The sequence below is a fragment of the Miniopterus schreibersii genome (assembly GCF_964146895.1).
Source record: "Miniopterus schreibersii genome assembly, chromosome: 8".
Classification (NCBI taxonomy): Eukaryota; Metazoa; Chordata; class Mammalia; order Chiroptera; family Miniopteridae; genus Miniopterus; species Miniopterus schreibersii.
In genome coordinates this window covers 58464109-58473633 of record NC_138109.1, presented here as the reverse complement: position 1 = coordinate 58473633, position 9525 = coordinate 58464109, and the positions used below count along the sequence as shown (strand labels likewise).

The window sequence follows — 9525 nt, the reverse complement described above, 5'->3', positions numbered from 1 at the left end:
GGCAGTCACATGAGAAGATGGCCATCCCCATTTAGACCACTGGGTTAGAGTGCAAGAGAGAGGGGTTGTTCCCCCAAAGAAGGAGATGACACCAACATGGACATCAGGAGAATTACTGGAAGCCTCCCCAGTCCTCTTCTGCCCAAGGGTCATATCTGAAGCAGGGGCTGGGTTTAAAAGTCAGCCTGAAGGTGCAACATCACACATCTCAAAATCATCCTTGAAAATTTTCTAAAATGGGTATACAGCTCTAATTCTTAGTCATAGTAAAGACAGAAAAACACTGAGCTTGATTAAAGGAAAGAACAAAATAAAGGTCTACAAGCTGATGTTTGGGCTTTCAAATGAGTTTGGGGTTTTTGGGGGGAGGGCGGGCTGTATTACTTGCACAAAGCAATCCTCCTTAATAAAGTTGACAATTAACTTCATTCAAAACATTTTTAATGATGCATATTTTAAAAACAGTATTCTTATAAATTGTTCTGCCATGCAAATATACAATAGCTTGGAAGACAATGTTTAGAAAACAAAAAAGCCAATGTAAAAAACCAGATTAAAACAACTAGAATAGTACAGGTTTTATATGGCTTTGATTTTACCGTTTTCTTACTGCATCATCAATGTCAGAAACCTGTTCCTTCAGCTGGCTCCGTTGCTCAGGATTTAAAGAAATACCTTTCCATTCTGGTTTCATTTCACCTCCTGGATCCATCCAATACCCTCTAACATCAATTAGAACTTTTCCTTTAAAGTCCCGAACGCTGTCGCGCCTTGTTTCCCCCGGTCTGAAACATGTTATCGTGTCTGCTGTTGTCAGGGCTCTTGAAGTTTCACAAGCCTTTAGCTTCTTTACAGGGTTTTCTAAAGTAACTTGCTTTTTCCTCTTTAACTTTTTGTCAACTTCACTGTCAGAATCGCTGCCAGAAGAGCTGAAACAAGTTCCTTTGATTTAGGTATTGCTCTGCTCCTGTTCCTGTTCCTGTTCCTGCTCCTGCTCCTGTTCCTGCTCCTGCTCCTGCTCCTGCTCCTGCTCCTGCTCCTGTTCCTGCTCCTGCTCCTGCTCCTGCTCTGCTCCTGCTCCTGCTCCTGCTCCTGCTCTGCTCCTGCTCCTGTTCCTGCTCCTGTTCCTGCTCCTGCTCTTGCTCCTGCTCCTGCAAAGCCCTGTGCTCTCTCGCTCGAGACTGAGCTTGCTTTTAGGCAGTAATCACATCCCTTCCCAAGGAGAGATACAGACAAAATTCCCAAAGTGTCCTTTAACCATAGCGTGCAATCATTTTTTAAAAAAATATGAAACTTCTAGTGCATATCAATAAAATCATTTGTTGTGACAACAGAGTTATTATAGCACAGGGTCTGAACATAGAAAGTACTCAGGAACTGTTTGCTAGATTTAAATCCAAACCTTCCTTGAAAGTCAAAAGAAGTTTTTTGTTTGGGTTGGCCTTTCGTGTTGTGGCCCCTCCACACAGCAACCGTTTCCTGCTAATCTGGGCTTGGTGTCCTTCCCATCAGTGGAATCACACGTTATAGAAGTTTCTTACAGCATGGGTTTTGTGCCAGGAGAGGCAGCTGAGAGGCGTATGAAATGCACTAGGGGGCTTTGAGGAGCCTGAGTTCTCTGTGAAAATTAGTCACGAAACTTAGGCAAATCTTTTGAGCCCTCTGGGCCTCAGTTTTCTCATTGGCAAAACTTGAATCTCCCTACCAATGAAACTATTAAGGAGAATTAAATTAGATAGCATATAGCTAACAAGCTACCTCATATCAAGCACTGAAACAACGGAATTTCTTTCCTCTCTGGGAAAGGATTACATTGCTCCAGACCTCAGGACAGTAATACCCAGAGTCTAGAACACTCGCTGACATATCTGGCGTGAAATGGTTAAAACAACAACTGACTCACATAGAGAAAGGTGGGATCAGTTCATTTCTTAGACTAGCAGAGCTAGCTTCTCCCTGCTTTTATCAAGTTGCAAAATTATTATTTTCAAATATATTGAATTCTGCCTACTGAGAAAAACAAATCATTTTTTAAAATTTGGATTTATATGTATACATGTGACGTGATGCTGGTGAAGATGCTCAGCTATTGAGCTTGGAAAGCATGTGCTTTTAAAAAGCATTCTGGACACATTGCTCACTTATATATATCCATTTGTTCATTCATTTATACTTTACCACTTGTTCTAGAAATAATTTTTTTAATGTTTTACTGCTGGTAGTTGAATTTCCTCCTTTCCTAACCCTGGTATTAGCCTCTTTAACTTTTCCTCATTGCACCAAAATAGTTTACTGTTGTCCATTACAGTGTAGCTTGTGTATATAGGCTTAATGCACGCTGTGATTGAGTACCCCTTTCTGGCCCACAGGAACCCAGATGTAGCACAAATATTCATAACACATGGCCCTTGGAAAATACCTGGCCTGGAGATCTAAGCCAACATGGGAATAATTTGATGTAATTCAATCTCTTGGAAACAATGTCTAATATAATTGCCTTAACATTATATTACTGATTAGTTAATTTGGATAGAAATAATTTTTTTAGAAGTGTAAGTGAGAACCCCGTACTGATTTTACAGAAGAGATTAGGTTCTTCTTTTAATTTTAATGGCCTTTCAGGACTCCAGGTCAATTGTTGATGAAATACAGTGCTGCTGCCCAGTAATTTGACACCCAGGCTTAATGAGCTTCTTGGGGAAATTACTACAAGATTATTACCTAAGCAGCAACCCTCATTTTTAAAAACATATATCATGTAATATTTATTTTCTTAGGCCATGCATTCCCTATCATTGTACCTCATCTCTGAGGTGCATGTTTTCTAGAACAAACAGAACCTTCATGATCATTACATATGTTAAAACACCTACACACTGGAGCAAGGTCCAGCATGGGTCTCCAAACAGTACCAAGAACATATCACAATGTTAAATAAGAACTTGCTGTATTTTTAGTTTTTTGAGGGGCCTCCATACTGTTTTCCATAGTGGCTGAACTAAATTACATTCCTGCCAACAGGGCACAAGTGTTTCCTTTTTTCCACATCCTCACCAACACTTGTTATCTCTTATTTTCTTTTATTTTTAATTTTATTTTTCAATTACAGTTTATATTCTGTATTATTTTGTATTAGTTTTAGGTGTATAGTGTAGTGGTTAGACAATTATATACTTTACAAAGTGATCTCCCCAATATTTTAAGTACCCACCTGGCACCATACAGAGTTATTACAGTATTATTGACTATAACTTCTATGCTGTATTTTATATCCCCACGACTATTTTCTAACTATCAATTTGTACTTCTTAATTATGTTTAAGTCTAATTCATTTTGAATTAATTTTTGTGGTGTAAAATGAGGGTCCAATTTCATTTTTCTGCATGTGGTTATCCAGTTTTTCCAACACCATTTATTGAAGAGACTGTTTTTTATCCATTGAGTGTTCTTGGCTCCCTTGTCACAAATTAGTTGACCATTTTTGCAGGAATTTATTTCTGGGCTCTCTATTCTGTTTCATTGATCTATGTATTTTTACACCAGTACAATACTGTTTTAATCACGATAGCTTTGTAGTATACAGGGTGGGGCAAAAGTCGGTTTACAATTGTCCATGTAGAAAATAATACAAAAATTAATAAATAATATAAGAATAAACTTTGTGTTTGCATACTCACAACTGTAAGCCCCCTTTTGCCCCACCCTGTAGTTTGCAATCAGGAAGCATGATACTTCTGGCTTTCTTAATATCATTTTGGCTGTTCAGGGTCTTTAGTGGTTCCATACAAATTTTAGGATTGTTTTCTCTATTATGTGAAAAATACCATTGGAATTTTGATAGGGATTGTTTTGAATCTATAGACAGCTTTGGGTAGTATGGACATTTCAACAATATAAATTGTTTTGATCCATGAACATGGAATATATTTCCATTTGTTTGTGTTTCTACAATTTCTTTCACCAAAGTCTTTCATCAATTTCTTTGAATAATTTTCATCCTATAGGTTTTTCACTTCCTTGGTTAAATTTATTCTCAAGTATTTTATTGTTTTTAATGTTATTGTGAATGAGATCGTTTTCTTTATTTCTTTTTCAGATGTTTCATTGTTTAGGCCTGGCCCAGTTCTGAAAGCCATGCTATCCCCATTTTGCCAGACTACAATACATGGAATCATGACTGCTCCCAATCACATCCTTCTTCTTCCTATCAGGGCCATGGGAAACCCCTGCAGTTCTTTTAGCTTTGCAAAGAAAACTGCCTTTTAAAACTATAAACATCACATGCTCCTTATATTTTTATTTTTTCTTACTTTTTTCCTTTCATAGTAGAATATTAAGGATTTATCAAAAAGGTAGAAGAGCCCCGCCGGGCGTGGCTCAGTGGTTGAGCATCGACCTAGAATCCAGGAGATCTCGGTTCAATTCCTGGTCAGGGCACATGCTAAGGTTGCGGGCTCGATCCCCAGTCGGGGGCCTGCAGGAGGCAGCCGATCAATGACTTCTCATCATTGATGTTTCTATCTCTCTCTCTCCCCTAAATCAATAAAGATATTAAAAAAATGTAATAGGGGCTCTGTTTTTTTTAAAAAAAAAGATAGAAGAAAGAATCAGTAAATTTTTAAAAACTCAAATATCAGTGCCCTACAAACGTTCATGAAAATGTTTTCCCTATTAAACCCTAAATGAGGAAAATAAAATCAATGTACTGAGTTTTCTCATAAACTAAATGTATTATTTTTTAAAGGACTAGCTTTTATTCCAAGATTCTTTTCTTACTACTTATCTAATATTAAAATACCTTTCATGAAATGGTGATGACAGTACATGGTATTTTTTTTTAAATGTCCTGTCTTACCAACTATATGTTTGCCTTGTCCCCCCTCCCCAACTTCTCACCTCTCTCCATAACTTAACTGCTCTGGAAACTGCTACCTAACATATGCCTTTTTTCTTATTGTTAATAAATTTGCCTATTTTCTCCCTAGATTCTCCTCTTTTTCTTGTTACTATTTCTAAAACCTGATCAAATATAATAAAATCTCTAAATGCCTTTGTAATTGCAACTATAGCCCAAAAAGGCAGGATTTTTATAAACAGGGAGATGTTGACAATACAACCACTCTTTATAATATTTTCTCTGAAAAGAGTGAAAATGCTGCCTGCTGAGGTATCTCACACCAAAAATGATTCTGAATTACACCTAGTCAGGATTATAAAAGTCAAATGGACGCCATTAATGTGTTAGCTCTCTTATAGAAAGTGACTTGCCAACACCAGAAGAATGTGCTGAACAGAACTGAAAATTATCCTTGTACTTTATGCAGACTTTTTTGTTGTTGTTAATCATCACCTGAGGATATTTTTCCAATTGTTTTTTGTTTGTTTTTTTTAGAGACAGTGGAAGGGAGGAGAAGAGAGAGAGAAACATCCATGTGAGAGAGACTCATCGATTGGTTGCCTACTGCATGCTCCCCCACCAGGGCCGGGAATTGATTCTGCAACGTAGGCTTGTGCACTTTACTGGAATTGAACCAGCAACTCTTCAGTCCACAGGCCAACACTCTAACCACTGAGCCAAACTGGCTAGGGCTGCAAAGACTTTTAAGAAAAAATAAAAACATTTTGTCTAGTTTATTTAGTAAGCTACTTGAAAGAAGAAATTTAGGTACAGGCCTTCATTCCTATAGTGTAATTTTAGAACCAAAAAGACCTTCCATTCCCCCAAGTTATCTCCCTGCCAACCTATATCAAAACACAGCTCAGGGAAACTTCGAACAGCAAGACTCCCGGCTGGGTTTGCCTTCGTAGAGGTGACTTTCTTCTGACATTATCCAGGCGGCCCAGGTTTCCTGCCCCTGGACTCATCGGCACTCTCACTGCTCTCCTCCTCCCAGTCTATGGCAACCTACTCCATCAGACCTGTATTTATAGTTTAATGAGAGAAAACTCAGGGTTGCAAAATAGATGCAAACTTGGCAACTACTCCAAATTTGAATTGTTTGACCCTTGATTCATGTCCCACCTAACACCCCCATCCTTTCCCTAGAGTCAAACTTTTTCAATCATTTCCAGCCCCCATTCTTAGTGAACTCAGGCCTCCTCTGCCAGGCCCAACAGAGTCCATCGGGAAAGCAATCTTGTCATTTATGTCTCAGTTCCCTTCCCCTCAACCCTACCCAACCCTGAGTGTAGGCCATTTCAACTTGGTTTCCTACAACCAGTGGTATGCAGGAGCTAGCTCAGGCTGTCCCAAGAGAGCAGGTTCTAAAATTTTCAGGGATTTTACACACCAGGTATTAAAATAGTTATTATTAAAAATTAATATATATAATATATTAATATATATAATATAATATAAAATTATGTTAATTTTATATAATTAAGGAAATTATATAAAAACAAAGGTAGTAAAAAATAAAAACTCATTACTTCTTAATTATTTTACTCTACTATTTCTATGTGCTTTTGGTTCTTTAAGTCTATTATGTCTGCACGGTGGGAAAACAGTATCAGTGTGCCACTGGGCATCTCATCCCAAGACCGAGTTCAGAGACATCACGTCGGTAGCTTGAAGTCTGTTATGGTGGGAATACTTACACCCCTACTACAAATCAAGGGTCCTCCCGTCGCAACCCTTAAAGCAGTTTTGAAGTACTTACGAGCAGCACATCATTGTAGAACATGACAGGAAAACCCAGCTGTTTCCTCCACAGTGCCTGAAGAAAACCACAGAGCCTTACATGTTGGTACCAGTGCAGATTCAGAGTGATCCGTTTCAGCTGGGCCCACAGCCCTGCTCTGCAATCTTACTGCGTTTCCCTGGTCAGTTTTCCCCTCCATGCCCCTGATGCTTTCTTTTTCTGACCCTGTCCACTTCCCTCCAACATCTAACCCTCCCCCTCCCTCCTCCTTCACTCTCAGAAGACAGCTTAGATTCCTTCTTCACGGAGAAAACAGCTCCAACCTCCTGGCTCCAAATCCATAGTGAGCCTGCGTCTACACCCTGCCTTTTCCTGCTATAATGAAATAGGCGCACCTCCTTCTAGGGCTCACCTTTCCACCCGAGCCCTGGTCCCAGCCTCTTCCACCTCTTCGGTATACCCTGTGTTCCGTACCTTATATTTTCCCTCTCTAGTGTCTCTACCCCATCCAGTATTTTAACTTCTACAGTTGTCTCCTACCTAAGCAAACAAACCTTCCCAATCTCATATCCTCCTAGATCCCCTGCCTTATGTCTTCCCTTCCTTTCAGAGCCAGACTTGAAAACATTTGTCCAAACTCCCCTGGTCTACTTCCTTTGCTCCCTCTCTCGCCTCACCCTGTTTCAAACCCATTTCCCACCCAGGCCCCTGAAACGCTGTTGCTAAGCCCACCAACAGCCTCCAAGTTACTAAGTCAAACAGAAAGTTTTCAGTTTTTATTTATTTTTTATTTCTCTACAACATATGAACTGGTTTGACCCTCTAAAATATTTTGATCACTCCCTCTTTGAAATTCCTTCTTCCCTTGCCCTCTAGGACATCACCCTTTCCTCATATTTCTATGGCCACTATTTCTCAGTCTTCTCTGCAGTTTCCTTTCCTCTTTTGGGAGGGCAAGAAAAAAATCTAGAAAACCAAATTTCCTTGATAAAGCTGGCACTGATATTTCTATATTACTCTTCTTCTTACTGTGATTATCATCAGCAGCAAAACAACCACCAGCCCTTCCGCACACAAACTTGATGGGAGGAGGGGAAAAAAATTCTAAAATGTATTATGAAAAAGTAGTGGAAGGAAGCAAGGAGGTAACTAACATTTATTGTCATTTATTATTAAATGCCAGGCATTATGTTAGACATATTTATATATTTTATTCTATTTAATCTCCATGATTATACTGTAAGATAAATATTATCAACTTCATTTTACAGATGATGAAATTGTCTAAAGAGCCCATAACCACCAAGCTAGTAAGTAGCAGAGGTGGAATGTAAACCTACTTCTTCTGACTCCTAGGACAGTGCTCTTTCCAGAGATAGCATGCCTGATTTGCTCTTAGTTTATAGAAATTCTGTAGAAAAAAAAACACAAAATACTTCTTTTGAGTGTTCTAGCTTTGGGGAGAAATGTCCTACAGTTGTTCAGAAGGAATGGACTGGTGGCCTGACTTGATGGCCTCCAGGAAAGCTGTACCAGCAATGGCAGCAACTTACAAAGGTCTTCACAGGGAGGTATGGTGTTCAGCCCTGCCTGCTGAGAAACTGTTCTCGCCGGAGCACCCAGAAACTAGTGTCTTGGGGACAGACACACCACTGAATTCGAAAGACTGGTATATAAAGTAGAATGCCAATTTATATAACCATCAAAATTCTGGTATTCACTCAGTAATATATTTCGAGCCTGTAAAAATATCTCTATGAGAAGTAAATTTTTAATCAGCAGGTTACTGAACAAGGAATTGAGCAAGAAATCAGAGCCAGGTGAGTTACACTGATTACCTTCCTTGCTGGAACAATTGAACTGTCATCACCTTGCTAACACAAGGGAGGGCGGGAAACAAATGCCAGGTACCCTTTACCCTGGGTTAGGCTGGAGACCCTCTGGCAAGTTCCCACTCAACGAGTCTCCAGGTTGACCATCCATGCCCCTTCTGCTTTCATAATGTAATGATTTTACACTACTCAGGTGATATAAATTTAGGCGGAAAAACAGCACCAATGCCAGATTGTGGCTACAAGTTCCATACAAGGGTCCTATTCTCTTCCCCAACTGCTCAGAACCAGGACCATTTTCCTTGTTTACTCTAGCAGTGAGGGTTGGGGGAGTTGCTTCTGGGTCATTCTACCCAGGGGTCTAGACCTTTGGAGTCCCAGCTTTAGTGGAAGGCAGGGGATTTCCCATTATACTCCTTACCCTGAATGTCCGTAGCCAAAACTATGAAAATTGCCCCTCAATTTTTCTTCTTTTAGCAAGCACCCTCAGAATATAAGTAGCTTTGGTTCTCAGCCACTCTCAGGATTTCTACCTTCACGGATAATTCTTACCTAATGGTAAAATGCTTTTAAGATGCTTTCTAAAAAACATATTCTATCATTTTTAGTTGTTTTTAGCAGGAGGATTAGTTCAAATAACCTGTCCTCGTACTACTAATAGTAACATATAATAAGTGCTCAATAAAAGCCCATGAATATCTTGTCCAAATGGATAATGCTCAGTCAACTCTGAGTGCCACAGAATTGGGACTTGCTCAGTAGTTTCTCTGAAAGTGTGCTCTTGCACTGTCCGAATCCTTTGCCAGAAATGCAGATTCTGGAGCCTGTCCTTGGCCTACTGATTAGAATACGGGGGATCAAATTAGATCTGCATTTTAATGAGCTCTGCAGGTAATTCTTATGTGCACTGAAGTTTAGAACAATTGAACTAAGGCACGGTTCCAAATTACATCTCATACATTCCCAGAAATGCCTCGTTTCTAAAGCCTTCTCACATGCAATATGCATTAGCAAAGCATTCATTTACAGGAGAGAGATTATTTCTCAGCAC

At 39.4% G+C, this 9525-nt stretch overlaps 1 pseudogene across 1 annotated transcript; it reads right to left on the bottom strand.

Moving 5' to 3' along the window:
• Window positions 1–595: 595 nt before the first annotated feature.
• LOC308560953 (activated RNA polymerase II transcriptional coactivator p15 pseudogene) lies at window positions 596–8625 on the bottom strand (annotated as a pseudogene). The gene is made up of 2 exons: window positions 8561–8625; window positions 596–967 (listed from the first exon to the last, which is right to left on the bottom strand). The product of its transcript is annotated as an activated RNA polymerase II transcriptional coactivator p15 pseudogene (transcript).
• Between the last annotated feature and the right edge of the window lie 900 nt (window positions 8626–9525).